We start from the raw sequence: 20,641 nt of genomic DNA on the forward strand, positions 1-20,641 counted from the left end.
GGCTATCCGGGTAGACTGATGAGTCGTACATGTTCGTGTACGTGCCCATCCTTCCTGATAGGTGGGACCTATGCATGCAAACGGATAAAAAAATGTCCTGGATACAGAACATGGATAACACTGTATATTTAGTGTAGAATCTTTTTAGTACTTTGAATTTTGGCCACTACTTCTACTATTTAGTAACTTTTCTGAATTTTGGCCACTACTGCATAAGTTCAAGTGAGTAACTATAGTAACTTCAAGTGAGTAACTCCATTTCTGATTTTTTTACATAAAACTAACCATGATATTTGTTCCTCTGTTCTGGTCATAATTATAATCTGATTGCTGAACCCTTAATCATTCTCATAATGTTTACATGATGCACAATTATACTGCCGTCAAAACTACTCCATACACACACTGTCAAAACTGACAAGATGGTGGTGGAGGTGGGAATAAATTTTCAGTATTGGTGCATTTTCTGTGCTTACAAAATTCAGATTGAGTTTCACTACCAAAAGAAAAGAAGTGGAGATTAAATGTTGGTTTCCACTTACTTCACCTATGTGTAACTCTTTTGGTGCATTTTTTGCAGAGCCTATGTGTAGTTGCAGCATACAGGCCAGTTCATCAACTTCTCGAAGAAGAAAAGAAGGTGGCATTTCCTTGCCTTTAGCATACAGGCCAGCTCACTTAATGTCCTCTGGTGCTATATTTCTGAGAACATCCAAGTTTTTACTTATGACTTTGCTAGCATTCACAAGTCTATTGAAGCGTGCATGTCTCTATGAATCTTGCTGTCTACTCCAAGTAGATGGTGTGTAGCCTGGCAAAGGATATTAGTACTTGGTGCATTCTAAGTTTAAAACCACTCTAGATTTACATGTGTTTACTGAAGATGACAAGTGTTTATTCAGTTCTAAATTTGAAGTAACTAGTAGACAAACAATATTCATCTTTTTCTGTATATGAAGAAGAATAAACCTAGCTAATTCAAATAATTCCAATTTTAGGGACATGTTTTTATCAACTCTTAGTTAAGGGGTTGTGGCAATTTTCAGTTTTGTGTTGCTTGAATTGATTCTACAGGAATATTCAGGGAAGAGTCATGGCTATGCTTAGCTCTCTGTAAAATGAATGACTAAAATTGGACAATTGGAAACTTTAGGTATGTTTGCAATTGGACAAATGGTGTATAAATCCAAATAAAGCAAATAAATTCAAATGATTCAAATAAATCCAAATAAACATGGTTGATCTTCATTTTTCATAAACCTGGTTGAGTATTACAGAGTAATTGACAACAAATTGACCTGGTTGGAATTCATACAGCAATAGTAACAGTTAACTGAACTTCTTTTGCGTGCATTTATCACTCCAGAAAACTTTCAGTAACAAGTGAGTAGCCTCTGCATTTTCTCAGTGAACTTTTGAGTGCATTTATCACTTGTTGGAGTATGCTACATCTTCTACAAATCACAAACTCCTTTAGTTTACATCTCAGTTTTAGCAAACACTACAGTTTCAGTAAAGGAGTCATAACTGAATTACAGGCACTATAGTTTCTCTAGAGTATTGGAACACTGAACATTTTCAGTTAACTGTAGCAAGAAAATCTTCCAAAAACTAGCAGATCTCGAAGAATGCCAAGAGTATTACTCAATGAACTTGATGGCATCAAACTAAATTTTCACTACAATCTGTTCATCATTTAGCAGCAGTGTACAACCTTTGTCCTGGATTATTTCTCTAGCTTTGTATCCCCTGACTGAATTTTCTCCGCCTGTACTGAGAACAGCAAATTCGGACTCACGTCAACAAATTGAACAATAGCAGTAGCAGAGGCAGGCGGGGCAGACTCACCAGCACAGGCGGGAGTGGCAGCAGAGGCGAGGCAGGGGAAAAGGCAAAAGCAGCATCAGAGGTCCCCGGCGCCGGCGTCGTCCACCAGTAGCAGCATGAGAGGCGGGAGTGGACAGAATTGTCCACGGCGCCGACGGCCGAAGCAGACGAAATCGGAGGCGCAGGTGGGCGGCGAAGGTGGGCGAACGTGGGCGGCGACCTTCAACGGGGCCGGCGGCATAGCTCGAGGAGAGCGCCGATGCAAGTCGCCTTCACGGAGGGCGGTGCAGGTGGTAAGCCGCGGCACAGGTGCAAGCGGGCGGTGGCGCTGTTGTTGGTCGCGGGCTGGGCCACGGTTCTGGTGTTGGTCGCGGCGCAGATCTAGGCGTGCGGCGGCGCAGGTGGGTAGCCGGCGATGGCTGCAAGGCGCGGGCGACGGGGGAGGAGGAAGGAAGGAAATGGACTTCTTTTTGACGTGTTTAAAACTCTATGGGTTTTTTTGCAAAAAAACAAATACACTGCCCTGTGGACAACTTTTCCCAGACGGAGGGAGTGCTAGTTAAATCCGAGCTATGGGTGTCACTGATATGCCAGTACATTTGATTGTGACCTGTTCTAATTTTTTACCTGAACTTTTTTTAGAAAGGGATGTACGTCAACTTAATGTACTAGCAGAATTTATTGTGTTGTCTGTCTGTTTTCTTTGCACAACATTCAAGATATTTCCCCGTCATTGATAAAGACGATGAACCGTTATGTATGACTTCGTTGATTTCAACATAGCCCTTCCCGTAGCGATCCACTTCTTCCATCCTGATTGTGCCGCTTGCGTGAAATTTTTGTATGCAAGTTCGGTGTGCTATGATGTTCAATATGATTGTGTCAACTATATAAGTTTTTACTGAGCATCAGCAATGCATGTGGCTGAAAGATGTATTTACGAGCATCGACCGATGGGTCTCTCTCTCTCTCTATCTCTCTCACTCTCACACACACACACGCACACACGCGCGCTAACTTACAAGTGGGGCCCGTTGAATTATTGATTTGCTCGTGACAACTTTTAATTAGATTCAACTATAATCTAACTTTTTTCTTAAGTTATTAATTGAGCTCAGTGACTTCAAAAAGTTGTACAGAAGCCTTGTTTGGGCCTTTCCGGCGTCGCTGAATGTGGGCTGAGTAACCATGTTAGGTTGTACTGTACTACACAGGCCTTTTTTTCAACATCAGCAATGCAACTGGGCTGACGGTTGTACACAATATCCGGGTCAACTTGTTATTCTCCACCCCGCTGGGCTGCAAACTTTCCTAGGAGGTATGCATTAGACTTAACAAGAAAATGGACTTTAAGAAATAATAAATGGGATGTAATTATAATAACTGGACAGTTACTATGCACCAAACACGTAATTAGTTTGAAAAATATATTATTTTTGGAATTTGAAAATTTTAATTTCATTACTTGTTGCACGCGCAATATTTCGTTGGATTTTAATGTAATACAACTTTATTTTGAAATTATATTTGACCTGACTAGAAATTTCGGATAAAAATATTTCGGATCCCATCAAAATGTGGGAATTTTTTTTGAATTCTGTTTTGAGCGGTTGTTTGAAATCATTAATCGTTGTCCTAGCTAGAAGTTAGACTGTACTTTTAACAAACTATAAATGGGCTGTAGTAAATTCCATTAGAATTAAAATATGGGCGGTACATTCTTACAAATCGCAAATGGGCTATATGTTCTCTGCCAAATCCGAGCTGTGGGCCTACTAAGTAGATGCGTACCAAGGGCTTTGTCAACTTAGTGAATATAAACGATTCTAGCTGCAGTGATCGTACGATGTCCATCCAATGGCTGTAGTGCTTCTTCAACCTCTGGTCTTCTTGCTCCAGCCGCCCAAAGCAGTGAACCCTCGTACTCCTCTCCACGTGGGCTTCAACTGTTGCGTCTTCCCCGGCTCCGCGTTGTCCCCTTCCTAGGCCTCGCCGTCGTCCAGACCACCGCCATGGTGCTCTCGGCGCGGCGTGGTCAACGTGGTCAATGACCGACTTCCATTGGAATAGTACTGTACGTGGAGAGGCTAACAGCTGGGTCCAGGCGGCCGCAAGGAAGTGCCTCCTTATTACGCGCAAAATAATTATTCCTCCACCTGAAAGTAGGGAACCACAGGACGGCCACCTTATTTTGTGGAAAAAACGTCCCCCTGATTGCTGGGACCCACCAGACGGGCCAGCGTATTTCGCGAAAAAAACGTTCCCTCCGCTGTCAGCTCGGACCCACCGGTAGTGCCTCCTTATTACGCACAAAAAAAATGAATACTCCCCCTTCTAGCTAGGACCCACCATGGTGGGAGGCTGACTTGTGGGCCTACTAAGTTGACTAGGACGGGGGCGTTTGTCAACTTTAGTCAATATGCACGACTCTAGCTCCAGTGACCGTACAATGTCCATCCAACGGCCGTAGTGCTTCTTCAACCTCTGGTCTTCTTGCTCCAGCGGCCCAAAGCAGCGCCGGTCGTGCCGCATGCTCCTGCCTCCCGTGGCCGGTTGTGCTGCCGCGGAGGCCTCACCGCCCCCTACTATTCCCACCGCTGGCCAGGCCCTGCGGCGATGGCAGCCTCACACCACAGCCGAACCAGTGAACCCTCGTACTCCTCTCCGCGTGGGCTTCCGCTGCCGCATCTTCCCCGGCTCCCCGTCGTCCCCTTCCTAGGCCTCGCCGTCGTCCACCGCCCTGGTGCTTTCAGCGTGGCGTGGTCAACGTGGTCAAGGAACGACTTCCATCGGACGTGGACTGTACGTGGAGAGGCTGACAGCTGGGTCCATGGCCGCAGCAAGGAAGTGCCTCCTTATTTCGCAGAAAATAATGATTCCTCCACCTGACAGCTGGGACCCACCGGACGGGCCACTGTATTTTGTGAAAAAAAACGTTTCCCCCTGACTTCCGGGACCCACCAGCTACATCTTTGCACGCAAGGAAGTGCGTCCGGGCAAAAAAAACGATTCGCCCCCCTGACTGCTGAAACCCACCAGCTACATCTTCGCTGGCAAGGAAGTGCCTGACAGTCAGGACCCACCTGGTCGAAGCGTACGTAGCGTTGTCATTCTGGTCGCGAACGTGTACGTACATATATACTGTTGAATGTAGAGGCGCACACGTGTCGTAGTCGAGGCGCGTACGTGTCGTAGTAGAGGCGCGCACATAGCATGTACAAGTACATACAGCGTCCAGGGTGCAAGAAAGAAAATACGGCCACATATGTGTACATACAGGCGGGGTCTCGAACGCCTGCTCGTGCATACGTACGGCCAGGGCTCGTGTACATGGCTGGGTCGGAACAGAGTAATAGCGTCGTCATCGTGTTCATGGGGAGGCAACGGAATGCGTCATGTTCATGGGGAGGCAACGGAATGCGTCATGTTCATTGGGATGCAACGGAATGTGTGGGAGCCAACCGGCAGGGTCGGAACAGAATGCGTGGTCGTGTTCATCGGGAGGGCTTGGACGGAACAGTCGATGGAAACGAGGCCCGGCGTACCGCACAACGGAGGAAACGAACCTCCTACATTCGGAACGGGGTCCTGTTGATCGGGTGGGGTCTGGCATACCGCAAAACGGAGGAAACGGACCTCCTACGGTCGAAACGGGGGTCCTGTTGATCGGGAGGGGTGTGGCGTACCACAAAACGGACGAAACGTGCTTGTGTTGGAGCGCTACGGTTAAAACGGGGGTCCTGTTCATCGGGAGGGATGTGGCTTACCGCAAAACGGGACTCCACGGGATACTGTTCATCTCCACCGTTGACCTCCTCCAGCCTCCACGGGCTACCGTCGACCTCCTCCAGCCTCCACGGGCTCCTGTACATCCAGCCTCCACCACGCGCTACTCCACCGGCTACTGTTCAACCACCCCTCCACCGTCTACTGTTCATCCAGCCCTCCACACCACGGGGTCCTGTTCAACCACCCCTCCATGGGCACCCATCCACCGTCTATTGTTCATCCAGCCCTCCACCACACCACGGGGTCCTGTTCATCCAGAGGCAATGCCACCGCTCACTGTTCATCCAAACCCCCCGCAACGCTCACTGTTCATCCTAGAGGCAGCATCGATCAGCTTTAGTTAGCAACAGTAGCGAAGGAATCACTCGATCGGGTTCAGTTAATAGCCATCGATCGCTCGGGTTCAGTAACGCGTAGCCTGCAGTGCAATCGCTCGGGTTTAGTTAGAGCCCAACGCCTCGCTCGGGTTCAGTTAGAGCCAACGCCTCGCACACACGCATGTACGTGTACGAGAGAAACGCGCATCGCTCGGTCCCCGACCTCCCACCGTAACCGGGAACTCCCTGAAATTTTCCTCCCCCTCGCTTCTACCATGATTTTTTCTGTCATGGATGGCCCAAAGAATGTCATGCAGCTGCGTCGCCGGCCCGCCCAGGACGAAAAGCCCATTTTCTGTCATGATTTTTTGTCATAGAAGTAGGAGCCCACCACATCTATGATGATACCGAGTTTTGTCACAATTATCGTCATAGAAGTGTCATATGTATGACAGAAAAAATTCATTCGGCCCAAAATGTCACGGATGTGTCTTTTTTGTAGTGCTAGCAACGAAGTCTCTCTTATCATAACGTTGATTCTTTGATTGTGGGTTATCAAGATCAACAGCAGGTTCAATCTCTACATCATTGTTATTGCTAGGTTGAGCATCAATTTGAACAGCATCATTAATATTATCACTAGGTTCATGTTCATTACCAGATTATGTTTCAGCATCACAAATAGAACTATCGTCGGGATTCTCAGGCGTGTCAACAACAGGTTCACTAGAAGCATTCAAAGTCCTATCATTTTTCTTCTTCTTCTTCTTCTTCTTCTTCTTCTTCTTCTTCTTCTTCTTAGAAGGACTAGGTGCATCAACATTAGTTCTCTGAGAATCTTGCTCAACTCTCTTAGGGTGGCCCTCAGGGTACAAAGGTTCCTGAGTCATTTTACCCCCTCTAGTCATAACTCTAACATCATTATCATTTTTCTTATTATTTAATTCATTGAGCAAATCATCTTGTGCTTTAAGCACTTGTTCTACATGAGTGGTAACCATGGAAGCATGTTTACTAATAAGTTTAAGGTCACCTTTAACTCTAGACATATAATCACTCAAGTGTTGAACCATATAAGCATTACGTTTCAATTGTCTACCAACATAAGCATTGAAGTTTTGTTGTTTAACAATAAAATTATCAAATTCATCCAAGCATTGGCTAGCAGACTTATTACGAGGAATATCACCTTCATCAAACCTATAGAGAGAATTTACCTTTACTACCTGTGTCGGGTTATTAAGACCATGTATTTCTTCAATAGCTGGTAAATTCTTAACATCTTCTGCTTTAATACCCTTTTCTTTCATAGATTTCTTTGCCTCTTGCATATCTTCAGGACTGAGAAATAGAATACCCGTTTTCTTCGGAGTTGGCTTAGGAGTTGGTTCATGAGTGTCCAATCATTATCATTACTCAATATATTATTTAATAGCAATTCAGCTTGCTCAACAGTTCATTCCCTGAAAACACAACCAGCACAGCTATCTAGGTAGTCTCTGGAAGCATCGGTTAGTACATTATAAAAGATATCAAATATTTCATTTTTCTTGAGAGGATGATTACGCAAAGCATTAAGTAATCGGAGAAGCCTCCCCCAAGCTTCTGTGAGACTCTCTTCTTCAATTTGCACAAAATTATGTATTTTCCTTAAGGCAGCTTGTTTCTTATGAGCGGGGAAATATTTAGCTGAGAAGTAATAAATCATATCCTAGGGACTACACACACAACCAGGAGCCAGAGAATTAAACCATGTTTTAGCATCACCCTTTAATGAGAACATAAATAACTTAAGGATATAGTAGTAACAATTTTTTTCCTCATGAGTGAATAGGGTGGCTGTATCATTCAATTTAGTAAGATGTGCCACAACAGTTTCAGATTCATAGCCATAAAAAGGATCAGAATCAACCAAAGTAATTAACTTAGGATTGACAGAGAAATGATAATCCTTGTCAGAAATACAGATAGGTGAAGTAGCAAAAGTAGGGTCATATTTCATTCTAGCATTCAAAGGCTTCTCTTTTAGCTTAGCTAACAGTTTCTTAAGATCATATCTATCTTTGAAAGCAAAAAGGTTTCTAGTAGTTTCTTCATACATAACATAACCCTCAGGCACATCAGGCAATTTGTCGGGGGTTGGGTGCGACATATGCCAATGGATGGCTTATCATGGTGGGAGCGAGTAGAACGTCGCTGGTGCCTGGAAGCGGGATGAGGCGTACACACGAGCGCTGGCGTACCTAACCTAGGTTCGGGGCTCTCGTAGGAGATAACACCCCTAGTCCTACTATGCAGGATCTCCGCACGATCACTAAGACATTAGTGAGTACAATGGTGCTCCTCGAGCTGTATGCTAGAGGTAGAAGAAGGCAGGCACGCTCTCTCCTTCCTCTAGATATGAGTCTAGTTCTAACTGGTTCAGAACCCTTTGCATGGGTGCCTGGGGTGTTTATATAGGCCTACCCCCAGGGGTACAATGGTAATTCGGCCAGGTGTAGGTCCCGACTGTCAGTGTCTCTGGTCGCAGCTTCTTCACCGACTGCTGGGGCCCCCCACCTGGTGGGCCCTGCTGGCTGGTCTGGTACGGAGCCGACGGGCCGCTCCCGCCGCTTGCGGGTCTTGCCGGCTGCTGATTACTGTAGCCGTGTCTCTAATGACGCATCCTTGGTCAGGGGAGCGTGGCTACAGTCCCGCCGACTGGTGGGAGATCACTGTAGCCACTCCGGGTCTCATCTGGTTAACGGCGCGCGGACCTCGAGGGAGGAATGGGCCGCCTGCCGGGAGCCGGCCTCCCTCAGGTCCGACTGGCCGGCCTCCGCCGACTCCCGGGCTCTCGCAGCCTGGTAGGGCCCGCCGCCTGTAGGCCGTACCGACAGGTCGTCGTGGGAGCAGGGCCTCGCCTGCCAGCAGGGACGTCAGGGATGGAGTGGCAACAGTGCCATGTACAGGCAGAGATCTCCGTCTGTACGGAGTACTATGGCCACGTCCGGCCCTGGATATGGGGGGATGGGCTACACTATAGCATCACCCCGTCTCGTCTTCTTAAATGGGAGCGCAGACTCCGAGGGCGCGGTGGGACGCCTGCCAGGAGCCGGCCTCTCTGGAGGCTGCCCGCGGGAAGTCGGTCCGTCTTGTAGCCGCCCTCTTGAACTCGTCTGCCTTCCGGCAGCCGGCCGCTTGGGATAACCGGCCACCAGAAGGTGGCACTTCTTCTTGGTGCCTTTGAGGGGCGCAGCCAGCCCCGATGTCTTGAAAGGCTCAGGGACTCAGGTTAGGCTACTCGTGGCCCATTACTTCGACAGTAGTCCCCGAAGCCGGTGAGGCGTCGCAGCTGATCAGCCGAGAAGCCTCAAGAGTTTCCTCCTCCGAGTGCCCTGCTCTAAATCCTCGTCCGACTCCTAGCGTGCCAAGTGGAGGGAGTCGGCCACCGCCAGTCGGACTCGTCGAAAACTTTGAACGCTACAGCGGGAACCAGGTGGCTTATTAGCGAAGCCTCCAAGCCCGCCACCTGCTGTGGGCATGCCACTTGGCGTCAACCAACCAGACCAGCCTGCCAGCCCACGCGCGCGATGGGACGTGACAGCAGGCTGGGCCCGCCTGTCGTATTTCGGGTTCCGGCAGACCCTTGAGGTTCGAACACTGGGGTGCGCGCGGGGATTTCGCCTTCTACCTACCTGCACCCCTCCGCCTCACTAAGATATATGCTATGGAAAGAACAGCACAAGAGACACAGGGTTTATACTGGTTCGGGCCATCGTTGTGGTGTAATACCCTACTCCAGTGTGTGGTGTGGCGGATTGCCTCTTGGGCTGATGATGATGAGAAATACAAGGAAGAACAGCCTCGCGAGGGTCTGTTCTTGGCTGAGGGGATGAACTACTGGGAGGAGTTCAGTCACCCTTCTCTCTCTCTCTCTCTCTCTCTTCTCATTCTCTCTCTGATTTCGATCTGATCCGATCTCTTCATCCCCCCTTCCTCTATCCCGGGGGTGGCTAGTCCTATATATAGGCAAAGGCCCTGGGCCTCTTCCCCAAATATTGAGCGGGAAGGGCGCCAACAATTGGCCATTTTGAAGGGGAACATCTGGTACACTTATCCTGACTAAAGTTGGTCCTCGCCTGCCAAAGACTCTGGTGGTGACGCTGGCTTGGGCTCCACAATGACTTCCTCCCTGCCATTGGACTGGTCTTGGTCTCGTTGCACCGAAACGGGTGCCTTTTCTTGATACTCTCGCCTGCGCTTGCTCCCTTTGCACCAAAGAGGAAAGGAGGACACTGCGCGGGCTGGCGCCCGCCTGGCGCCCTTGGTCGTCATGGCTTGCATCAGGGCACCTCGTGAGGCACCCCGCCTTGATCTCTTCGCCTCCTCGCGGGCCAGCCTGATGAGGCCGTGCCTGAGGAAGCTCCGTGTTGTCCGCCCCGCGAGGCTTGGCCCCTCGCGAGGGTCTTGGGTCTGTGTTGATGAAGACGGGCCGTGCTGGGCCCCCTTTTGAGCCACGCCGTAGGCAGGCAAGTCTGGGGACCCCCGTTCCCAGAACGCCGATAGTAGCCCCCGGGCCCAAGGCGCGCCCGGACTTGGTCGTGCAGGGAGGCGAAAGGGAAAGAGCGAAGCGCCACGGGCCCTAACAGCCTGCGGCCTTGAGCGCCGCATGGCGGTTGATTGGACGTGGGCGTCTCCACTTCCCCACGGCGCCTCGGCATCTGCACGGATTGGACAAGTCCCTGCATGCGAAGCGGGTCATGATTACCTGCGATCGTGGAGGTCGGCGGTTGGCCTTCACCGGCCATAAATACAGAACGGCGCGCGCCCTTCCAGTCCATCCCTTCTTGCTTCTCCTTCTTCCCGGTCCTTGCTCCGTCTTGCTGCGATGGCTCTAATCCGCTGGTTCTCGACAGCAGAGAAGGGAAAGGCTCCCCGAGAGGAACCAGACCCGCTCCCGCCGAAGAAATGGCTCGCCCTCCGCGGCCGGGATGAGGGGGCCCATCAGGTGGTGTCGAGTCCCTGGTGCGAGCGGCCACCGCCGGGGTTCCCGCTTCCCTTGTACGCCCACATCGAGGGCCCTGAAGGAGTCGATGCCGATCGCCACGGGCGGCGCCGCCGTCGGCGCCATCGGGTCACGAAGGTGTGGGTCGTCCCCCCTGGGGTCCACACCGAGGGCTCCTCCCGAGAGTTCGTGCTCCACGCCGCCATGCCTCCTCAGTCCTGGATTTGCCTTCCTCCCTTCTTCGCCTCCATCATCCCGCAGGGAGAGCTCCTGGAGCTTTGGCTGTAGCACGCCGGCTGCAGCACCCTCGCGACCGAGGCAGAGGTCGCGGTCGTTGCCTCGGGCGAGGTCTTCATGACTCGAGGCTGGAGCGAAATCGCCCGGGTTTGCAGGACAAGAGGCGCCTTCGCGATCCACTTGGAATACGACGGTGCTTCGGTGATGTTCTTCAAGGTCTTCGATGCGAACTGGCGCCGGCTGTAGTACTGCCCCGGGAGAGGTGGTCGGGACCCTGCTACGGCGAGGACTGGGCCCGCCAACCGCTCCCTTGGCGGCTCCTCAGGCGGCGGAGGCGTCGGAGGGTCCAGCGACTCCGGCGAGCTCTTCGCGACTCCGGAGACGAGCGATGACAGCTACGAGCCCCCGAGCCGGCGCCGCTCCTGGAGCAGGGCGGGCTCGTCAGGCCATCGCCGACTCTGGTCTGGATGGGGTTGGCGCCGGTGCTTGACGGCCCACTGTTGATGATGGCATCTTTTGCATGGGCGCGTGTAGTTAGTGTCCTTTTAGGATCTGTTCCCTGCGAGGAATCAAAGACGCGTCCCGTGGGGGCTTGTAAGATGCATGTGATCCTGTTTCGTTAATATAACCCTTGTCGTGGAATTGTGCGAGTTGCTCATTCCGTCTTAGCTTAGTTCTTCCTTTCGAACCTCACGAGGGCTTGGTGCTCTGCGCCGACAGGTCCCAGTCCTAAGGTGGCTTCAGCCGTCGCTGGTATGCCAGGTCGCGATGCCGTGGTAAAGGCCAGGAGGTGAGCGACCAGGGGTCCGGTAAGAGCCCCTGAGTCGCGATGCTCAGGAGGTCCCCTTTGGCGCTCAAGCAGCCGTCGTTCGGTGAGAAAGGAGAGCGGCGTCGCTAACACAAGATTGCATTAGGTGCGGGGATGGTGCCACGGTAGCTGGTGCTTCCGGGTGGTGACTTATCTTGAGAATCAGGGACCGCTCTCTGGTGTGTCGCCGGGTCCGTGCATCGGCAGGCGTGAGGTTGCTCGGCGAGGTCCTCGCGTGTCCCTCCCCTCTCGCCTTTGCTCCCCTTTCTTCTCTACGTCCTTGGGTCCCGACTCTCGAGCGAGTCTCAGCCGTCGCTGGTATGCCAGGTCGCGATGCCGTGGACAAGGACAGAGGGTGAGGGCTGGAGAGCCAGTAGGAGCCCTGAGTCGCGATGCTCAGGCACCCCCTTTAATGTGCAAGCGGTTCGCGCGGATGAGAGTGAAGGAGACACCGCAAGGGCCTCGCCTGACGCAGCTCCTTTAGGAGATCCTGTAGACCCATCATAGAAAGAACGAGGGGTTGCCATGACAATTGACAGTCAGCCGTTGGTTGCTTCCGAGGGGCGATGAGGCACTAAGGGCTTGACGAGGTGGCGCCATGCGGGGTTGCCGCGGCCAGAGCTCAGCCATTCAGGTTTGTCGGCGTTGCAGGGACGGACACATGCGCAAGCGTCGTGCCGTTTGGGAGCAGCTCCGTTAGTTAGCGTCAGTTGAGCGGGCAACTAGGTCAAACACATTAGCCGCGAAGGAGTGCATTCATTCAAATAGATGCTGGGAAGGCGGACATCACTGGGTCAGGCCCGAGCGGCTTGGGGATGATGCAGCCCGAGGGACGCCCCCAACAAGGTAAGCTAACAACATGAAATAAAAGGGATACATGCCGCAGGGACGGACCCACGCGGCCTGGGAATAATGCAGCCCTGGGGGGCGCTCCCAGCTGGAAGTGAAACTTGAAAGATGTCACCTGATGATGTTGAGGACGAAGGAGTGTTGGTGTAGCAGACTCGGTGGGCTGCGGAAGCCGATCCTCACGAGCCCCCAGGCCCAGGGGCCTCGGGAGGCTCCGGAGGCGCTGGTGGTCCTCACGGACCATCTCCATCTCCGCCAGGGCTGCGGAACGCCTGGCCTCTTGAGCCTCCATGATACCCCTCATGAGGCGCTGGTACGTGGCAGCCACATTCGGCAAGCCGTAAGGCATGCGAACGTAGCTGTGGGGTGGACCTTCACAGTGCCCCACTCGCGAGGGCCAGAGGCGCTCCAGAGAGGCGACTCGATTGAGCCCTGGTATGTCGATGCAGACGCGCAGCCCACCATCCTCGCCTGGATGGGGAGCCACAGCTGGTAGGCGGCGGCCGCCTCTCATGACTCTTGACTCCTGTAGCTCCTGAATGGCCTTGCCGACGAACTCCTGAGGGTCTGGCTCTCCTTGCCTTACTCCTTCTTGAGGGAAACGTGCTTCGAAACACGCCTCCATGTGGTGCCCAAGCGCCTCCCTCGTGACCTTAGCCAGGTCGGTGGCCCTCCAGGGGAGAGCCCCCGAGCCCTGCCTGAGGAGGGCACCGGGCGCGCTTTCCTATGTGATGGAAGGAGGTTCCCCCTGGGCAGGCGCGGGCCCTGAGGGGCCTGCCTCCTGAGGGGCCGGGCCGGACGATGTCTTCTTCTTCTTGGGGGCGGTCTCGGGAAGCCTCCTGCTTCCGTGATCCGGGTCTTCCAGTGATGCGGCCTGAAAGGCTCGTTCCAGGGAACACACCGCGTCCTTCTCTTCACTGGGCACTGTGATGACTCCGCCACTTCCTGGCATCTTGAGGACGTTGTAGCCGTGGTGAGTTACGACCATGAACTTGGCCAGCGCTGGGTACCCAAGGATGGCGTTTTACGGCAGGCGAATGTGAGCAACGTCGAAGTCGATGAGCTCGGTGCGGTAGTTGTCGCGTGCCCCGAAGGTGACAGGGAGGCGGACCTGCCCAATCGGGACCGTGGAGCCGTCGGTGACTTCGGAGAAGGGCTTGGGTGGCTGAAGCTGGCTGTAGGGCACTTGGAGATTGTTGTATGTTTCCACGGACAGGATGTTGAGCCCTGCCCCGCCATCGATGAGGGTCCTGGTGACCACCACGTTGCTGATGATTGGGGAACAAAGCATCGGGAGGACTCCGGCTGTAGCCGCACACTTGAGCTGATCTGCTGAGCTGAACGTGATGGCACACGCCGACCACCTGAGAGGGCGCGTGGCTTCGAGCTTGGGGAGGACTGCATTCACTTCGCGGGCGAACTGCTTGAAGATGCGTTGAGAGGCTGGGGCTTGAGCCCCGCCCAGGATGCAGGCGATCGCGTGCGGCTCCTGGCAGCCCCTAGCCCCCTCGTCCTGATGGCGGTCCTAGTTTCTCCTTGGCTGCGGCGGCAGCGGAGGGAGGCATGTGTTGCCTTGCGGGCGATCCTCGCGAGGCTGATCCCTCCAGTCTCCCTCGCGAGGTGGGTCTTGCCAGCGATCCTCGCGAGGTTGATCGCGCCACCCTTGGCGCGGGCCGCGGTCTTCCCAGCGTCCTGCGTTCCTTCCTCCTCCTCGACCGTAGCCCCGGTCACCGTGGTCGGGGCGATGGCCGATCCTTCCTTCTCGCACGGCTCGGAGCTCTTGACATTCGTTTGTGTTGTGGGTGTGGAGGTCGTGGTACACACAGTACCGACTGCCCTTGGAAGGTTCGGGCTGATCTCTGCCCCGTTTGGTGTCTGGTTCTGCCGCGAGCATGGCAGCCCCCTTGCGCTTCACATCCTTGGCCTTGGGCTTCTTCTCTTCTGGGTCTGCGGCAGGCAGCTCCAGGAGGGAGAGTCGCCCTTCCTCAGCCCTAGCGCACTTGGTTAACAAGTTGAACAACTCCAAGGAAGTGCACAGGTCTTCATGCATCGCCAGCTCCTCCTTCATCTTGACATCGCGCACGCCGTCGGAGAAGGCTGAGATGATGGCCTCCTCGGTCACCTTGGGAATCTTGAGGCGTGCGTTGTTGAAGCGCTGGATGTACTTCTGTAGGGTCTCTCCGGGTTGTTGCTTGATACGGCGCATGTCGCTCACGGCGGGTGGCCGGTCGCGAGTACCTTGGAAGTTGGCGATGAAGCGGGTGCGCATCTCGTCCCTGGAGGAGATCGTGCCTGGAGCCAGGTTCAGGAGCCAGGTGTGGGCCCCGTCCTTGAGCGCCATGGGAAACCAGTTCGCCATGACCTTCTCGTCTCCGTTGGCAGCTTTTATGCCCAGCTCATTGAGCTGGAGGAACTCCGCAGGGTCGGCCGTGCCATCGTAACGAGGAGGCAGGTCTGGCTTGAATTTGCCGGGCCACGCGACGCTGCGTAGCTCGGTGGCGAAGGCGCGGTAGCCTGCTGTGGCCACGGGAGGCCTTGGGTGATGGAGGGCTTGGTCTTGCATGTCCCCACGCGCTGCAGCTGGGAGCAGCATGGGGTCTTGACGTGCGGGAGCAGGAGCATGGTCGCGACGTGCTAGAGCAGGGAGCGCCCGAGCAGCTTCTTGCGGGCGAGGGACTTCTTGGCAGCTCTGCTCTTGCCGCGCTGGCACCTGACGGAGCGGGTTCCGCCCAGGGGCCACGCGCCTTGGATCCATGGCGCCTTCTTGAGGAGGAGGCGGCTGGGGCGCCGCCGGAGCTTCGTCGCCCGGGTGGGGCGGGGCGCGGTGCAGCAGAACGGACGGCGCAGGAGAGCCCCCTGCGGCGCAGACGAGCTCGGCGACACGGTCGAGCCATTCTTCGTAGACGTCGTCGACGGGATGGTAGCGCAGGAGCTCGTTTGCCGCGATGAGCACAGCTCGAGCCTCCATGGGTGCGCGGAGCGCGCGGGACGAAGAACCAGCTGGGGTGAGCGAGGGAGTAGCGGAGCGGCCGTCTTGCCGCACGGACGGATGTTGAGACGACGCTTGCTGCCCGTCCCCCACCAGGCCGGTGGCGGCGTTGACGGCAGGTGGCGGGGAACGGCGAGGACGCCCGCCGACAGGAGCCGTCTGGGCGACGCGGGAAGCGAGAGCTGCCCGGCGCTCGGCGCGGGCCCGACGAGCGTCAGACATGGATGCGATGGTCGGAGGAGAACGGGGTGGTGGAAGACGAATTCCGGCGCACCCCTACCTGGCGTGCCAAATGTCGTATTTCGGGTTCCGGCAGACCCTTGAGGTTCGAACACTGGGGTGCGCGCGGGGATTTCGCCTTCTACCTACCTGCACCCCTCCGCCTCGCTAAGATCTAAGCTATGGAAAGAACAGCACAAGAGACACAGGGTTTATACTGGTTCGGGCCACCGTTGTGGTGTAATACCCTACTCCAGTGTGTGGTGTGGCGGATTGCCTCTTGGGCTGATGATGATGAGCAATACAAGGAAGAACAGCCTCGCGAGGGTCTGTTCTTGGCTGAGGGGATGAACTGCTGGGAGGAGTTCAGTCACCCTTCTCTCTCTCTCTCTCTCTCTCTCTCTCTCTCTCTCTTATCGATTCTCTCTTTGATTTCGATCTGATCCGATCTCTTCATCCCCCCTTCCTCTATCCTGGGGGTGGCTAGTCCTATATATAGGCAAAGGCCCTGGGCCTCTTCCCCAAATATTGAGCGGGAAGGGCGCCAACAATTGGCCATTTTGAAGGGGAACATCTGGTACACTTATCCTGACTAAGGTTGGTCCTCGCCTGCCAAAGACTCTGGTGGTGACGCTGGCTTGGGCTCCACAATGACTTCCTCCCTTCCGTTGGACTGGTCTTGGTCTTGTTGCACCGAAACGGGTGCCTTTGCTTGATGCTCTCGCCCGTGCTTGCCCCCTTTGCACCAAAGAGGAAAGGAGGACACTGCGCAGGCTGGCGCCCGCCTGGCGCCCTTGGTCGTCATGGCTTGCGTCACGGGCACCTCGTGAGGCCCTCCTCGCAAGCCAGCCTGATGAGGCCGTGCCTGAGGAAGCTCCGTGTCGTCCGCCCCGCGAGGCTTGGCCCCTTGCGAGGGTCTTGGGTTTGTGTTGATGAAGACGGGCCGTGCTGGGCCACCTTTTGAGCCACGCCGCAGGCCGCAGGCAGGCAAGTCTGGGGACCCCCGTTCCCAGAACACCGACACCGCCACTACCGGGCCTCGGCACGCGAGCGGATCCGCTGCAGCCGAGGCGGCCGGTTGAGCTTCCCCGCAGAGTTACCACACGTGGTAACTCGTGCGATAAACGGGGGGATGTGGGGTCGTGGGCACAGTTAATCCCACGATCCGCACGCTCGCCCCCTCGGGTTCATAGCCCGATGGCAATCATAGGGGGAGGAGGGGAAGCGGCGGAGCACGCGCGCCCTCCTGCCCCTACTCTTGCCTCTTTCTTCTTCCTCTTGCCGCAGCGCCCTCGAGCTCCGCCGGAGTTCTTCCGCCGTCGCTTCCGTCGAGCTTTTCTGCCCCGAGCCCTTGTCGGCCCTCTTGCGATTCCAGCTCCCCAGCCGCACCACTTGCCTCGCGAAGCTCTTCATGGCGCGCGAGCTGGGAGGGGACTGGAATGGGTCGAACGTCAATGACGACCACATTGCCTTCCTCCGCGACACACGACACCTTCCCGACGCTAGCTATGTGAAGGCGCGCGTGCCTCCCGAGGGGGAGATTTCGCTGGCGCCGGGGGGGGGGGCGAGTGGGTTGTCTTCCGCTCGCACTTCATCCATGGCTTCGGCCTGCCGGCGGGCGGCTTCCTCCGCTCGTTCCTCGACTTCTACCATCTCCAGCCTCACCACATCATGCCCAATATCGTGATGCTTCTCTCCGCCTTCGTCACGATGTGCGAAGGCTACCTCGGTATTCTCCCCACCATCGAGTTGTGGGGAGTGTTCTTCTACACCAAGTTGGGCACCTCCGTCCGGGAGGTGGCTCCCCAGTCCGGCGCCTTCGTCGGCGTGCGCCTTCTGTTCCAAGGAACGCCTTCCCCTCCATCAAGCTGCCACAGTCGATCAATATGTGGCAGCAATCTTACTTCTATGTGGAGAACTTCGACCCGGCCGTCGACTTCCTCAACCTACCGGCCTACGAAGCCGGCCCACCGGCTGAGCCTTAGGCCAACTGGGGCTACAAGCCGAAGCCAGTGTGACCAGACGGTACCGCCGCCATTAGTCGACTCCGGGCGCTGGTCGAAGCCGAAGGCCTCAGAGCGTCCGACTTGCTGGTCACCTTTGTTGCACGCCGGGTTCTCCCGCTCCAAGGCCGGCCTCACTTGATCTGTCGGATGAGCGGGCATCGCGACCCGTGCCAGCTGAGTACCAAGGAGATGTCGGCTGCCGAGGTGGAAAACTTGGTGAACGAGATCTCCGACCTCAAGCTGGATGGGTCCTGGCAATTCGGCAAGCAGCCGTACTCCCGCGCGGACCCGCCGCCTGCCGTAAGCTCTTCAATCTTTTCCCTCTCCCGTGTTTTATCTTGATTCCGCCTTATTGATTCGACCGACCTGCCTCTTGCTTCTGAAACAGATCTTCATGTCCGAGGACCGAGTTTTAAGCGATGTGGACGACCCCGACTTGGGGACGACCGCCTTGGAGGATGACGCCACAGGCGGCGTCTACGGAGCAGGCAGCTCCGAAGAAGGAGTCGGTGTCGAGTCGTGGCCGGACGACTTCGAGGAGGAGGAGTTGGAGCCGTGCCCTTCACGAGGTGCCGGCAAGGCGGACGCGGGCCCCCCCGCTGAGCCGTCAGACTGAGGCGGTACGCGAAAGCGTAAACAGGGCGCCGCCTTGTTCGACAGCGCGCCGAAAAAGGCCAAGAATCCGACCGCCGCGACCAGGCGGATGGAAGCCGCCGCGAAGGCGGCCAAGTTCCAAAAACTCCCGAAGGCGCCTCCCATGGTGTCAGCGTAAGAATATTTTTTTCTCATGTCTTCCTTTCTTGTTGATTCCATCTGAGCATCCTGTCCTTGCCTTTTTGACTTAGGGCTCTGCTCTCACTCGAGAAGTCGGCCGCCGCCTCCGTTATCGGGTCGGCGGAGGCCTCCACCACCAGCCAGCGAATCGATCCTGCGGCCTACCTCCGGGAGGCGCGGGAGCGAAACGCGCATGAGGTGCGGGAGGAGTAGGAGGCCGCCCGCCGGGAGAAGGCGGAGGCAGACAAGCCAGAGGACGCCGCGCTGAAGAAGCTGGCCGAGCCCGAGGCCGATGCCGCCGCGAAGAAGCGGCTTGAGGAAGCCACGCGCCGCCAGGAGCTGGTCTTCGTCATTCCTTTCAACTCCACGCCGCCACCGCCAGAATATGTGGCGCCGACAGGGGGTGCCGGCGACGACCACCCGGTCATCGAGAGGGAGGGCGGCGACGTCGCCATGCCGAACGTAGACGTGCCTCCAGCACCGCCAGCCAAAGGAGCGCAGGACAAGCAGCCGGCCGACCTGCCAGTGCCGCCAGCCGGCAGCGAGATGGTAACGGGCCCAACTCCTGAGGTCCGCACACCATCACGCCACCGGTTTGCAAAGGCGGCTTCGGCACCGCGCCAGCTGGAAGTCATTGTCGCGAGCTCATCGATCCCGGACGCCGAGGCGACCAGCGCCGCCCACCGACTGGGTGCAAGGAGGCGGGACAGGCCCCTTGAACCAGGCGATCTTGGACGTCCAAAGAAACCTTCGAGCTGAAGCCGATGCCCTGAAGCGGTGCAACCAGGCGTTCCTGGAGTCGCGAGCAGCCATCCGGGTATGCTTCTTCGTCTTTGACTCTTGAATTTCTTTACTTCTTTGTGGGGGCACGCCAGCGCACCCGCTTAGTGTAGTCCCCGAGCTTCGGGCCGACTTCCGAACAGGCGGCTCGGAGCTTTTAGTTTGGCGAGCTCCGAGTACTAACTTCATCTATTGTCTTCATTATAGGACTATCAGAACCTCCGTGCCGTCGCCTTCAACTCTAACGTCCGAGAGCTGGACCGGTGGGCCATCAACTTGTCAGAGAGCCGGAGTAAGTCCTTGTTTTCTTTCTCTGCGGGGCACGCTGGCGCACCCGTGGGCTGTATTCCCGGAGATTCGGGCCAACTGCTGAGAAGTCGGGCCAGATCTCCCCGACAACTATTCTTATTTTCTGTTGGTCGCTGACGCCTTTTCCTTTCTCCCTTATTGCAGAGGCCAACGCTGCCCTGCAGCAGCGGCTTAGTGAAGCCGAGATCGCCTTGCGTGCCAAGGAGGAGGAGTTAATAAGCTGGCGGACGAGCGTGACCCGCTGGCCACGCAGCTGGCGGAGCAGGCGAAGCTTCTCAAGACGGCTTAGAAAGAGGTGGAGGCGAAGGAGTCCGGTCTCCTTGCCGAATTCGAGACCGAACGCTCCGCCTAGACTAATAAGGAGGCCATGCTGACTGCCGGCTTCGGCAAGATTGAAGACATGGTTTATGGTAAGCTTCTTCCTTCTTTCTTTGATTTGCCGGCTACTGACTAGGCCGACCTCTAGCTTCCGGCTTCTGCCTCATTTCCTTTCTGCTCATGCAGACTTCTTCCCTGGCCACTCCGGCGCCGCCAACCAGGCCATCGAGGCCTATCGCGAGGAACAAAGGGCGGAAGGAGCGCAGATTGCTGTCGACGCCCCCTGATCCCTTAGTGAGCAGCTCCTCAGCATCCAGGCTCTCCTTCGTCCGGCTCATCGGATGTTGTGCCGCCTTCAGCGCACCTGAACCCAGGCGATCTCCGCCCTGTGGCTAGACATGCCAGCTCCGCGCACTTCCAGCCGGACCGCCG

Source organism: Triticum urartu, chromosome 3, assembly GCF_003073215.2.
Source record: "Triticum urartu cultivar G1812 chromosome 3, Tu2.1, whole genome shotgun sequence".
In the NCBI taxonomy this organism is placed as follows: Eukaryota; Viridiplantae; Streptophyta; class Magnoliopsida; order Poales; family Poaceae; genus Triticum; species Triticum urartu.